Source organism: Mus caroli, unplaced genomic scaffold (assembly GCF_978045245.1).
Source record: "Mus caroli unplaced genomic scaffold, Mus_caroli_1 scaffold_3, whole genome shotgun sequence".
NCBI classification, from domain to species: domain Eukaryota; kingdom Metazoa; phylum Chordata; class Mammalia; order Rodentia; family Muridae; genus Mus; species Mus caroli.
This window is the reverse complement of record NW_028227258.1, coordinates 35906696-35920764: the sequence shown is the minus strand read 5'-3', so window position 1 is coordinate 35920764 and position 14069 is coordinate 35906696.

The window sequence follows — 14069 nt, the reverse complement described above, 5'->3', positions numbered from 1 at the left end:
CCTTTGATAAGATCAGACTCCATGCAGACATGGCTAATCTCTAATATGTGGTAAACCTACTGTCCTAGATTGACAGGTTCAGGGATAACAAGTACACACATCTCAGAATAGCAGAGGAGGAAAGAAAAGGGTACTGTGGGATGGTAGCTACGGGAGAGTGGATAATCATTTGAAGCAAACATGTAAAGGTGCCTCATATGCAGTGGGTGCTGGAAAGTCTGGGTTCAGTCCCCATAAGAATGACAGGACCACAGATGAATATTATTATTATTATCATTATCATCATTATTCATCCTCACCATCATTCTAAAATAGTTACAACACCTAAATTGAATAACTGTTTAGGTCTTCCACAAGCTTTCTTGTCAGGTGCCTGATAGAAACATAAATTATAAGCATCTATCTTCTACCACCAGCAAACAGCAGAGAGAGAGAGAGAGAGAGAGAGAGAGAGAGAGAGAGAGAGAGAGAGAGAGAGAGAGAGAGAGAGTCTGACAGCTGCAAGCCTGTGAGCATGATGAATTATCACAGTCGGTGTTCTGAGGAAACCTCACCTGCTGCCTTACATTGGGGTCAGAGAAAAGTATGCTCCACTTAATTACTGGGGAAAGCTTAAAAGGAACACACACAGCATTTTAGAAACATGAACAGATTCAAGGATTAAAGCGATTAATAGATGTTACTTGTTTTTCTGGTTCTAGTGTCTTAATGTTCGTTTTGTGGTGATGGTGGTGGTGGTGGTTTTGTTGTTGTTTCTTTTACATTTTACAATTGGCAGACTTCCTGACATCCTCAGCCATAACTCAGGCGTCATTGAAGAAAATGTTTTCCTCCCCACTTTCTCTAAAGCATTCAGCACTGGTCTTAAATATGTTTATTTTTTAATTGTTTGTTTTATCTTTTTCTTTTTCTTCTTTTAGGTACGTTCCATAGAACAAATAACAAAATGCACCTACAAATCCATGAGATTATTTTAATTACCATCTTAAAATTTCAGTAAAATTTTACTTATGCATTAGCAAATGAATTTGAAGTAGTAAGTCTAAATTGTAGAATTAGAAAACATCAAAAGTGTTGTAATCGTTAAATTGAAGTTATTTTTGCTCTTACTTTTTATTTGACAATATTCCCAAACATCTGTTATTCAACTGACTAAATTAAAAGTGTCACTATTGTTTTCTTTTTAAGAAAATTGATTAATTGGAAAGAAAAATGTGATACACACACACACAGAGAGAGAGAGAGAGAGAGAGAGAGAGAGATTGCAGTATTTTTACAGTGCTTTTAACATTGCTTCCTCTGTCTTTTTTATCTCACCTCACACACCTGCTTACCCACCACACCTGGCAATAGCATCTGGCCCAGTGTGAACACTTAAAATGTCACTATCTCACATTCTATGTGTGGTCACATACATACCATCTGGTACAAGAGTAAACTGCTTGGTAGTTTCTGAGCTATGGTTTAGATCTATCACAAAACCATGCTTTTTTTTTTTTTTTTGAGAGACTTGTGGTCTTGATGGAGTTGAATCACTGTGAATTTCTTCAAAATGCCAATATGTATAGTATTAAATATGTTCATAAACAATAAAATATATACATATCTTAACAATCAAATGTGATATATTAGTTTATTGATACTGCCTATGCCTTATTGGTAGGAGCATACGCCTGGCTTAGGTTCTGTGAAAATTGTTAATATTTTGGCAGTCATAGCTTACTGAAAACAAATAAAACTATGATCTCATATAACTATAATAGTACCTGTTTTCTGCTATATGTATACATGAATGGTGATTTGATGAGAAGAGGGTGTATCTCAAAGGTCAGGGAGGCTACATTAACAGAAATATAGGGGAGAGTTGATCTTCACTAGTAAAGAAACTATAAATAACATCTATACCCAAAGTTAAACAAGCTATAAGGAAGGATTCTCGGCCCAGGACCCAATGGTGATGACATTAGCCGAAATACCCAACAACAGGGAGATAGAATCTGAAGAGACCATGTCCAGTAGATAGGTATGACTCCCAGGTAAGGGATGGGGCCACCCACCCATCTCAAAATTTTCAATTCAGAATTATTCCTGTCTAAAGAAAATGCCAGGACAAAAAATGGAGCAGAGAATGAATTAAAGGCCATTCAGAGACTGCCCCACCTAGGGTTCCATCTCATCTGCAGACATCCAAACCCAGACAATACTGCTGATGCTAAGAAGTACTTGCAGACAGGAGCCTAGTATGGCTGTCCCATGAGAGGCTCTGCTAGCACCTTGTAAGGAGCCGCCTTCACATTCGCCATTACAAGATGGCGCTGATGGCACTGACACCCGTGTTCTAAGTAGTAAACAAGCAAGCTGCGCATGTGCCGGGGTAGCTTTCCACGCCATGTGCTCTGCCTTTCCCGTGACGACAACTCCGGCTGATGGGCTGCAGCCAATCAGGGAGTGATACGTCCGAGGCGGAGGACAGTCCTCCATAAAAGGGAGGGGGCTCCGCCATATCTCTCTCTCTCTGGCTCTCTTCTCCACTGGCTCCTGATGGGGTAAGCAATAAAGTTTGTGCTGCAGAAGATTCCGGTTGCCCTGAGCGTGTTCTTACCAGGGGAACACAAAAGCGCGGGCAATAAATGGGCCGAAACCCGGGAGCTACTGCATCACGGAGAAGGAGCGGTTAATGAAGTGTTCCCGGAAACAGACTGTTGAGAAGGACCCGGTGTAGGTTCAGAACTCTTCAGCTGGGGAACTGTGGTAATGAAGTATTCCCACAAAACAGACTGTTGAGAAGGATCCGGCGTGGGTTCAGGACTCTTCAGCTGGGGAACGGACGGCGCGTTACAGCTTTACAAGGTATGTCTGGTCTTGAACTTTCTCTAGTGTTAAAAGCCTTTTTGTTTCTTTTCATATGTCAACAAGCAGTTAAGATGGGGTGGAGAATTCAGAATGAAATTCAAGACAGTCTATCAGAAGTAAAGCGGGGAGGGAGAGCAGAAAAAAAGAGGAAACATGGTGCGCCAAATAAGTATACAGGCCTTTCCACGGGTCTTGAACCCAAGGAAAAGTTAATGTCAGGGAAGAATACCTGGGGAGAGATTGGAAGGAAAGAGGAGAAAAAAGATGAGTTTAAGGAGCCAGTTCTTAATAGCTGTGAATCAGATGAAGAAATTAGCCCTTCTGAGGAAACAGACTTGGAGGAGGAAGCAGCTTGTTATGAGAGAGAAATGCGAGCTTATAGGTCAAGAAAAAAGCCAAAAGCGGCTGGCAAAGGCCAGCTTGCTGCTTGGCCTCAGGGCAGTCGGCTTCAGGGTCATAGTGCACCTCCGCCCTATGCAGAGCCCCCGCCCTGCGTAGTGCATCAGCCCTGCGCAGAGAGGCAGTGCGCAGACTCGTTCATTCCAAGAGAGGAACAAAGGAAGATGCAACAGGCATTTCCGGTCTTTGAAGGAGCCGAGGGTGGGCATGTTCACGCTCCGGTAGATTATACACAGATTAAAGAGCTTGCTGAATCAGTCCGTAAATATGGAACCAATGCTAATTTTACCTTGGTGCAGTTAGACAGGCTTGCTGGCATGGCACTAACTCCTGCCGACTGGCAAATGATTGCAAAAGCCGCTCTCCCCAGTATGGGCAAATATATGGAATGGAGAGCACTATGGCAAGAGGCTGCACAAACTCAGGCCCGAGCAAATGCTGCCGCTTTGACTCCAGAGCAGAGAGATTGGACCTTTGACCTGTTAACGGGTCAGGGAGTTTATACCGCTGATCAAACAAATTATCACTGGGGAGCTTATGCCCAAATTTCCTCCGCGGCTATTAAGGCCTGGAAGGCGCTCTCCCGAACAGGTGAAGCCACTGGACAATTAACAAAGATCATCCAGGGACCCCAGGAGTCCTTCTCAGACTTTGTGGCCAGAATGACAGAGGCAGCAGAGCGTATTTTTGGAGATTCAGAGCAAGCCGCACCTCTGATAGAACAGCTCATTTATGAGCAAGCCACACAGGAGTGTCGAACGGCCATAGCCCCAAGAAAGAATAAAGGCTTACAGGATTGGCTCAGGGTTTGTCGAGAGCTCAGGGGACCTCTCACCAATGCAGGCTTAGCGGCTGCCATCCTCCAATCCCAAAAACGCTTCATAGGCAGAAATGATTGGAGGACATGTTTTAACTGTGGGAGGCCTGGGCATTTTAAGAAAGATTGTAGAGCTCCAGACAAAAAGGGGGGGACCCTCACTCTTTGCTCTAAGTGTGGCAAGGGCTATCATAGAGCCGACCAGTGTTGCTCTGTGAGGGATATAAAGGGCAGATTCCTTCCCCCACCTGATAACCAATCAGCTGATGTGTCAAAAAACGGGCTATGGGGCCCTCGGTCCCAGGGCCCTCAAAGATATGGGAACCGGTTTGTCAGGACCCAGGAAGCAGTCAGAGAGGCGACCCAGGAAGACCCACAAGGGTGGACCTGCGTGCCACCTCCGATTTCCTACTAATGCCTCAAATGAGTATTCAGCCGGTGCCGGTGGAGCCTATACCATCTTTGCCCCCTGGAACCATGGGCCTTATTCTCGGCCGGGGTTCACTCACCTTGCAGGGCTTAGTAGTCCACCCTGGAGTTATGGATTGTCAACATTCCCCTGAAATACAGGTCCTGTGTTCAAGCCCTAAGGGCGTTTTTTCTATTAGTAAAGGAGATAGGATAGCTCAGCTGCTGCTCCTCCCTGATAATACCAGGGAGAAATCTGCAGGACCTGAGACAAAGAAAATGGGCTCCTCTGGAAATGATTCTGCCTATTTGGTTGTATCTTTGAATGATAGACCTAAGCTCTGCCTTAAGATCAGCGGAAAAGAGTTTGAAGGCATCCTTGATACCGGAGCAGATAAAAGTATAATCTCTACACATTGGTGGCCCAAAGCATGGCCCACCACAGAGTCATCTCATTCATTACAGGGCCTAGGATATCAATCATGTCCCACTATAAGCTCTGTTGCCTTGACATGGGAATCCTCCGAGGGGCAGCGAGGGAAATTCATACCTTATGTGCTCCCACTCCCGGTTAACCTCTGGGGGAGGGATATTATGCAGCATTTGGGCCTTGTTTTGTCCAATGAGAATGCCCCGTCGGGAGGGTGTTCGGTTAAAGTAAGAAATATCATGGCAAAGATGGGTTATAAAGAGGGAAAAGGGTTAGGACGTCAAGAGCAAGGAAGGACAGAGCCCATCTCACCCACTGGAAACCAAGATAGACAGGGTCTGGGTTTTTTCTAGGAGCCATTGGGGCAGCACGACCCATACCATGGAAAGCAGGGGATCCAATATGGGTTCCTCAGTGGCCCCTATCCTCTGAAAAACTGGAAGCTGTGACTCAACTGGTAAATGAACAATTAAAACTGGGCCATATTGAACCATCTACCTCACCTTGGAATACTCCAATTTTTGTAATTAAGAAAAAGTCAGGAAAGTGGAGACTGCTCCATGACCTCAGAGCCATTAATGAGCAAATGAACTTATTTGGCCCCGTACAGAGAGGTCTCCCTGTACTTTCCGCCTTACCACGTGGCTGGAATTTAATTATTATAGATATTAAAGATTGTTTCTTTTCTATACCTTTGTGTCCAAGGGATAGGCCCAGATTTGCCTTTACCATCCCCTCTATTAATCACATGGAACCTGATAAGAGGTATCAATGGAAGGTCTTACCACAGGGAATGTCCAATAGTCCTACAATGTGCCAACTTTATGTGCAAGAAGCTCTTTTGCCAGTGAGGGAACAATTCCCCTCTTTAATTTTGCTTCTTTACATGGATGACATCCTTCTATGCCATAAAAACCTTACCATACTACAAAAGGCATATCCTTTTCTACTTAAGACTTTAAGTCAGTGGGGTTTACAGATAGCCACAGAAAAGGTCCAAATTTCTGATACAGGACAATTTTTGGGCTCTGTGGTGTCCCCAAATAAAATTGTGCCCCAAAAGGTAGAGATAAGAAGAGATCACCTCCATACCTTAAATGATTTTCAGAAGCTGTTAGGGGATATTAACTGGCTCAGACCTTTTTTGAAGATTCCTTCCGCTGAGTTAAGGCCTTTGTTTGATATTTTAGAAGGAGATTCTCATATCTCCTCCCCTAGGGCTCTTACTCTAGCTGCTAGCCAGGCCTTACAAAAGGTGGAAGATGCCTTACAGAATGCACAATTACAACGTATTGAGGATTCGCAGCCTTTTAGTTTATGTGTCTTTAATTGCCAACCGCAGTTTTGTGGCAGAATGGGCCATTGTTGTGGATCCATCCAAATGTATCTCCAGCTAAAATAATAAATTGGTATCCTGATGCAATTGCACAGCTCGCCCTTAAAGGCCTAAAAGCAGCGATCACCCATTTTGGACGAAATCCCTATCTTTTAATTGTACCTTATACCGCTGCACAGGTTCAGACCTTGGCAGCCACATCTAATGATTGGGCAGTTTTAGTTACCTCCTTTTCAGGACAAATAGATAACCATTATCCAAAACATCCAATTTTACAGTTCGCCCAAAATCAATCTGTTGTGTTTCCACAAATAACAGTAAGAAACCCACTTAAAAATGGGGTTGTGGTATATACTGATGGATCAAAAACTGGCATAGGTGCCTATGTGGCTAATGGTAAAGTAGTATCCAAACAATATAATGAAAATTCACCTCAAGTGGTAGAGTGTTTAGTGGTTTTAGAAGTTTTAAAAACCTTTTTAGAACCCCTTAATATTGTGTCAGATTCCTGTTATATGGTTAATGCTGTAAATCTTTTAGAAGTGGCTGGAGTGATTAAGCTTTCCAGTAAAGTTGCCAATATTTTTCAGCAGATACAATTAGTTTTGTTATCTAGAAGATTTCCTGTTTATATTACTCATGTTAGAGCCCATGCAGGCCTACCTGGCCCCATGGCTCTGGGGAATGATCTGGCAGATAAAGCCACTAAAGTGGTGGCTGCTGCCCTAACATCCCCGATAGAGGCTGCAAGATATTTTCATAACAATTTTCATGTGACGGCTGAAACATTACGCCGCCGTTTCTCCTTGATGAGAAAAGAAGCCCGTGACATTGTTACTCAATGTCAAAGCTGCTGTGAGTTCTTGCCAGTTCCTCATGTGGGAATTAACCCACGCGGTATTCGACCTCTACAGGTCTGGCAAATGGATGTTACACATGTTTCTTCCTTTGGAAAACTTCAATATCTCCATGTGTCCATTGACACATACTCTGGCATCATGTTTGCCTCTCCTTTAACTGGAGAAAAGGCCTCACATGTGATTCAACATTGTCTTGAGGCATGGAGTGCTTGGGGAAAACCCAAACTCCTTAAGACTGATAATGGACCAGCTTATACATCTCAAAAATTCCAACAGTTCTGCCGTCAGATGGACGTAACCCACCTGACTGGACTTCCATACAACCCCCAAGGACAGGGTATTATTGAGCGGGCGCACCGCACCCTCAAATCCTATCTAATAAAACAGAAAGGGGGAGTCGAGGAGGCTCTACCCCGAGTACCAAGAGTGTCTGTGTCTACAGCACTCTTTACACTCAATTTTTTAAATCTTGTTCTCATGGCCATACCGCGGCTGAACGACATTGTTCAGAGCCAGATAGGCCCAAAGAGATGGTTAAATGGAAAGATGTTTTAAATAACAAATGGAAAGGCCCGGATCCTATTTTGATAAGAATCAGGGGAGCTGTTTGTGTTTTTCCACAGAATGAAGACAACCCATTTTGGATACCAGAAAGACTCACCCGAAAAATCCAGACTGACCAAGGGAATACTGATGTCCCTCGTCTTGCTGATGTCCAGTGCGATAACAACAAAGGGAGAGCAGCATTGGGAGATACAGAATTGGATGGCTAAATTTGAACAGACCCTTTGAAAATTGAGACTTGCCCCACGCACTTGCACCTGTCCCTGACCTAAGGACTATCTTTTCAACATTTTCCTTCTTTAAAGAATGGGTGGGGGTGGAATTATTTGGAGCTGTTCTTTGCTGTGGATTAGTGTTGCTTCTCTGATTGGTCTGTAAGCTTAAGGCCCAAACTAGGAGAGACATGGTTATTTCCCAGGCGCTTGCAGCACTAGAACATGGTGCTTCCCCTGATATATGGTTATCTATGCTTAAGCAATAGGTCGCTGGCCACTCAGCTCTTGCACCCCACGAGGCTAGTCTCATTGCACGGGATAGAGTGAGTGTGCTTCAGCAGCCCGAGAGAGTTGCACGGCTAAGCACTGCAGTAGAAGGGCTCTGTGGCATATATGAGCCTATTCTAGGGAGACATGTCATCTTTCAAGAAGGTTGAGTGTCCAAGTGTCCTTCCCCCAGGAAAAACGACACGGGAGCGGACCAAGACCCCTTTGGGTGATGAGCCTGGGAGGAGGTTTTGTGTAAAGCCCCTATTTTACACACTGGGGATTTGACCTCTATCTCCACTCTCATTATTATGGGTGGCCTATTGCTCTTATATAAAAGAAAAGGGGGAGATGTAAGGAGCCGCCTTCACATTCGCCATTACAAGATGGCGCTGATGGCACTGACACCCGTGTTCTAAGTAGTAAACAAGCAAGCTGCGCATGTGCCGGGGTAGCTTTCCACGCCATGTGCTCTGCCTTTCCCGTGACGACAACTCTGGCTGATGGGCTGCAGCCAATCAGGGAGTGACACGTCCGAGGCGGAGGACAGTCCTCCATAAAAGGGAGGGGGCTCCGCCATATCTCTCTCTCTCTGGCTCTCTTCTCCACTGGCTCCTGATGGGGTAAGCAATAAAGTTTGTGCTGCAGAAGATTCCGGTTGCCCTGAGCGTGTTCTTACCAGGGGAACACAAAAGCGCGGGCAATAGCACCTGACTAATACAGGTACAGATACTTACAGCCAACCATCAGACTGAGCCTGGGGACCGAAATAGAAGAGCTAGGGGAAGAACTGAGAAAGCTGAAGGGGATTGGAACCCCATAGGAAGAACAGTATCAACTAACTGGACCATCCAGAGCTCCCAGGGACTAAGCCACCAACCAAAGAGTATATATGGAGGGAGGCAGGACTCCAAATACATATGTAGCAGAGGATGGCCTTATCTGGCATCAATGGGAGGGGGGCCGTTGGTGTTGTGGAAGTTTGATGCTCCAGTGTAGGGCAATGATAGGGTGGTGAGGCAGGAGTGGGTGAGTAGGGGAGTGGGTGGAAGAGCACCCTTATAGAGCCAAAGGAGAAGGAGGATGGGACGGTGGGTTTGTGGAGGTGAGACTAGGAACATCATTTGAAAAGTAAATAATTAAAATAATCAATTAAAAAAAAGAAAAGAGTTTTGATATCTTCACACATATAAAGTAAAGACTTGAAGATATAGGGATGTTTGAACTAATTCATATTGACAAATGTAAACATACATTGAAATTTACATGAGATTCCATTATTTTATAATTCATAAATATTTTGTATTATGTACTAGTTAAAACACATTTAGTGCTCAGGGAGGAGCCCCTCAGTCCAGATTCGGCCCAGGGACTCAGGGTCCCACATCTCAAGTGCATGGAGTCTCTGCAATGATGACTTACCTTCTTCACCTCTTGGGGAAACAGCAATAGCTTATCATTTGGGGCATTTCTACAACTCTCACCAATAACTCAAAAGTAAGGATTCTCATACATGATATTGAGGTTTTTATTGAATATATATGGTTTTGTGGGGGGTTGGGTGTGGGGTCGGGTGGGTGGGTGGGTGGGTGAGAGCATCAGCAACCCAGATGAGAAATTGTAGTTTACTGAACATGTGTATGTATGAAGACATCCTTATTGTCCTTTTACCTTCCTTCTTTGGTGTTTTAACTGTTATTTCCCCATTTCCCCTTTCTGACTGCTGGTACCAGAAGGCATCACCATTAAAGCTGCCAAAGAAGGGGAGCAACTGAAAGTCCTGTTCAGATATAATGTTTATGAACTCTAACAATGATCAGCACGGCATGTAAAGGGTCAATAATGGTACTCACACCTTGATGATACACAACAGGCTCTAATTGGACTGATGAATCCATCAACAGAAGGGAAGTATGACTAGTACGCGAATCCTAGCTAGCTACCAGGGCCAGAATTTAGGGATCTCAGAGCTTTAAGAAGCACTTTACTGAGTCAGCATGAGTCCTAATTACATCCTAAATATCTGTCCATATACTCTGAAGCTGGAGACCATTACAGAAAATGGTTAAAATGCAGAGTAGTAGCACCTAGTCCCAACTAACACATCTACAGTGCATCTTGGTGCCTAATGCTCAGAGATCATTATGGAAGAGAGGGTGAAAAGGTTTTAAAAGTTGAAGGAACAGGGCATTTACTAGCTATGTCAAAGAAGCTACACCCATGAAGTCTTAACACTGCTGACCTGAACAAGGAAGACATCTAATGATGAAGGGGGAAACTGATGAAGCCTCAACCATACATAAAGAAACAAAAACAAAAAACAAACAAACAAACAACCCCCAACATGCAAATAAGAAATACTGAGAGAAGGAGACACATCTTCATCAGGGAAGACCACACCAGTTGGTTATCTCAGGACAAATGGTTAGCCTTGGAAACACACATCCAAGTAACATTGTATAGATTGGGCATGTTGGATTCATATTTTTGGGAACATACAAATATAATAATTAAATGAAAATTTTATGAATTTGAAAGAGTGTTGGGGCTACAATATCTTTTTAAATATTATTGCTTAACTTCTCCCCATTTTTATAACCCTTTTCAGTCAGTTTTGGTTCTCCAGACTCCAGTTCAAAGTGTCTGGAATAGCACTGCTACAGAAATGTGTTAACTTGATATGATTTTTCCCTTCATTGTCACTTGCCTCACAACAAGGTACTGGCATGTTTAGACACAAGAATAAAAGTTTATTTAGGCCAGGCAGTGTTTGGTCCATGCCTTTAATCCCAGTACTTAGGAGGCAGAGGCAGGAGGATTTCTGACTTGGAGACCAGTTTGGTTTACAGAGTGAGTTCCAGGACAGCCAGGGCTATATAAAGAAACCCTGTCTCAAAAACAGCCAACAAACAAACAAACAAAAATTTTAAAAAAGAATAACTGAAGCTGGAAAAAGGAAAAAAATGAAAATAGAATGTGTTACATATTTTAAATTATTTCATGTTTGGGCACTATATTTATATCATTTCTCATATCCCTTTTCTCTCTTCAACACTTCTAGTGTCTACTTTGCATCTCTTTAGAAATTCGTGACCTTTCTGTTTTTTTTTATTAGGTATTTTCTTCATTTACATTTCAAATGCTATCTCAAAAGTCCCCCATACCCCCCACACACTCCCCTACCGACCCACTCCCACTTCTTGGCCCTGGTGTTCCCCTGTACTGAGGCATATAAAATTTGCAAGACTAAGGGGCCTCTCTTCCCAATGATGGCCAACTAGGCCATCTTCTGCTACATATGCAGCTAGAGGCAAAAGCTCTGGGGGTACTGGTTAGTTCATATTGTTGTTCCACCTATAGGGTTGCAGACCCCTTTAGCTCCTTGGGTACTTTCTCTAGCTCCTCCATTGGGGGCCCTGTGTTTTATCCTATAGATGACTATGAGCATCCACTTCTGTATTTTCCAGGCACCGGAATAGCCTCACAAGAGACAGCTATATCAGGGTCCTTTCAGCAAAATCTTGCTGGTGTATGCAATGGTGTCAGCGTTTGGAGGCTGATTATGGGATGGATCCCTGGGTGTGGCAGCCTCTAGATGGTCCATCCTTTCGTCTCAGCTCCAAACTTTGTCTCTGTAACTCCTTCCATGTGTGTTTTATTACCAGTTCTAAGAAGGGGCAAAGTGTCCACACTTTGGTCTTTGTTCTTCTTGAGTTTTATGTGTTTTGCAAATTGTATCTTATATCTTGCGTATTCTAAGTTTCTGGGCTAATATCCACTTATCAGTGAGTACATATTGTGTGAGTTACTTTGTGATTGGGTTACCTCACTCAGGATGATACCCTCCAGGTCTATCCATTTGCCTAGGAATTTCATAAATTCATTCTTTTTAATAGGTGAGTAGTACTCCATTGTGTAAATGTACCACATTTTCTGTATCCATTCCTCTGTTGAGGGACATCTGGGTTCTTTCCAGCTTCTGGCTATTATAAATAAGGCTGCTATGAACATAGTGGAGCATGTGTCCTTACCAGTTGGGACATCCTCTGGATATATGCCCAGGGGAGGTATTGCGGGATCCTCCAGTATTAACTATTATTGTTGTATATGAATAAACATATAAATACATAAATACAATCTGGTAAGTACATTTAGTGTTGCTCATATTTATATGTGTGTGTGTCAGAGTGTGTATATACGTGTATGTGTGTCAGTGTGTGTGTGTCAGTGTGTGTGTGTATGTGTGTGTGTGTGTGTGAGTGCACTTAGGATTGAGCAATTGGCTTTAGATAACCAATTAGAGGATTTTAGGTGACTTATCACTGGGTAACACTGATTCCCTGTATCTCTGGTGTTGTTAATTGCCTACAGCTCTGCATCTAAGGATGTGACCTCAGGATTTTTCCCTTTCCACATTGTCTTGCCAAATGGTGCAGTCAATTTTCAGGTCTTGTTGAGGCAACCACTCTTCTGAGATTTCATGGGTTCAGCATTTCTGTCACTTGTGGAAGATACACTTTGCTAGAAACATCTTCATTCTTTGTATCTTATAATCTTTCCCCCTTCTTTACAGTGTTCCCTGGTCCTCAGGTGTAGAGTTTGTGTTGGAGGTTTAGCAGTTCTAGCTAAGCATTTCATGATCAGTTGTGGGTTTTTTTTCTTTTTTTTGCATTTTGACCAGTTATGGATATTTGTAATAGTCTTCATCTGCTGCAAACGAACTTTTTCTTTGAGGGTGACAATGACAAATATCACTTAATATCTCAATCTATAGATTTTGGAGGAGTTACAAATATCAAACTTTTATAAAATATTGAATAATTATCCAATTGGCAATTACTCTTTTATTGTTTTGTTGATCCAGAAAAATAAACTATGCAATATTAGACAGATGCACCTTCAGAGATGCTTTCTACAGAAGAATGTTGGCTTCTATATACCTTATGGGGGACAAAATCCTATGTAAATAACTTTTGCAGTGCCAAAGTAACTAATAGCCATACTATCGCACAGTGCATATATTGCAGGGCTTAATTAGAGGGACATTAATAGAATTCCTTGCTGTTATCCAAGTACTACAAATACTGTTAGCTCATATTATATTTTGAGATTTATTGATATCTTTGCTAATCATAATCAATGTTTTAAAAATATTTTATAGAAAGAAATATCAGCAGAAAACATAATATAGTCATAAAAATAAATATTTATGTGTGTGCAGGTGGGTATGTACGAATTGTGATGTAGGGTGTATATTTGTTTGTTTGTGTGTGTGTGTTTGAATGTGAGTGTGTGGTGTAAGGTGTACATTGTGAATGTGTATGCCTGAGTATGTATAGTTTTTTGTGTATATGTATGCTTGAATGTGTGAAGTAGGATATAAACGTGCATTTAAGCATGTAAGTGTATATGAATGGGTGTGAAAGAAGTTGTGTGTGTGCATGTGTGTGTATGCATGTGTGTCCACTAGATCACAAAGCAGAAGTGAAGGCCAGAGAATCATATCCACTTCCTCCCAACCTTAGTGCCAGTCTTTTGCTGACCCTGAAGCTAGGAAGGCAGCTGGTACTCCCAGCAATCTTCCTATGTCTACACCCTTTCAATCACTGTGGTTGCAGGTGCACATGACCTTCTTATGTATTTTCTATGAATTCATACTCAGGCCCTCAGATTTGTGTAGAAGATGGTTCTTACTGAACCATCTTCCCAGGACTTCAGGGAACCATGATTTCTTGTTTGATATTTAATAACTCTATTAGTTATGACCTAGTAAGCCCTCAATAATCTAGATAGAGTCCTACCAATTTATTAATTCAGCTTTAGCACAATTGCTGGGTGATTACCACTAAACTACTTTTTTATGCTACACTAGATTTTTCCAAGTTACTTACAGATAGTCAGCATGTTTGTCCTGGGTTTG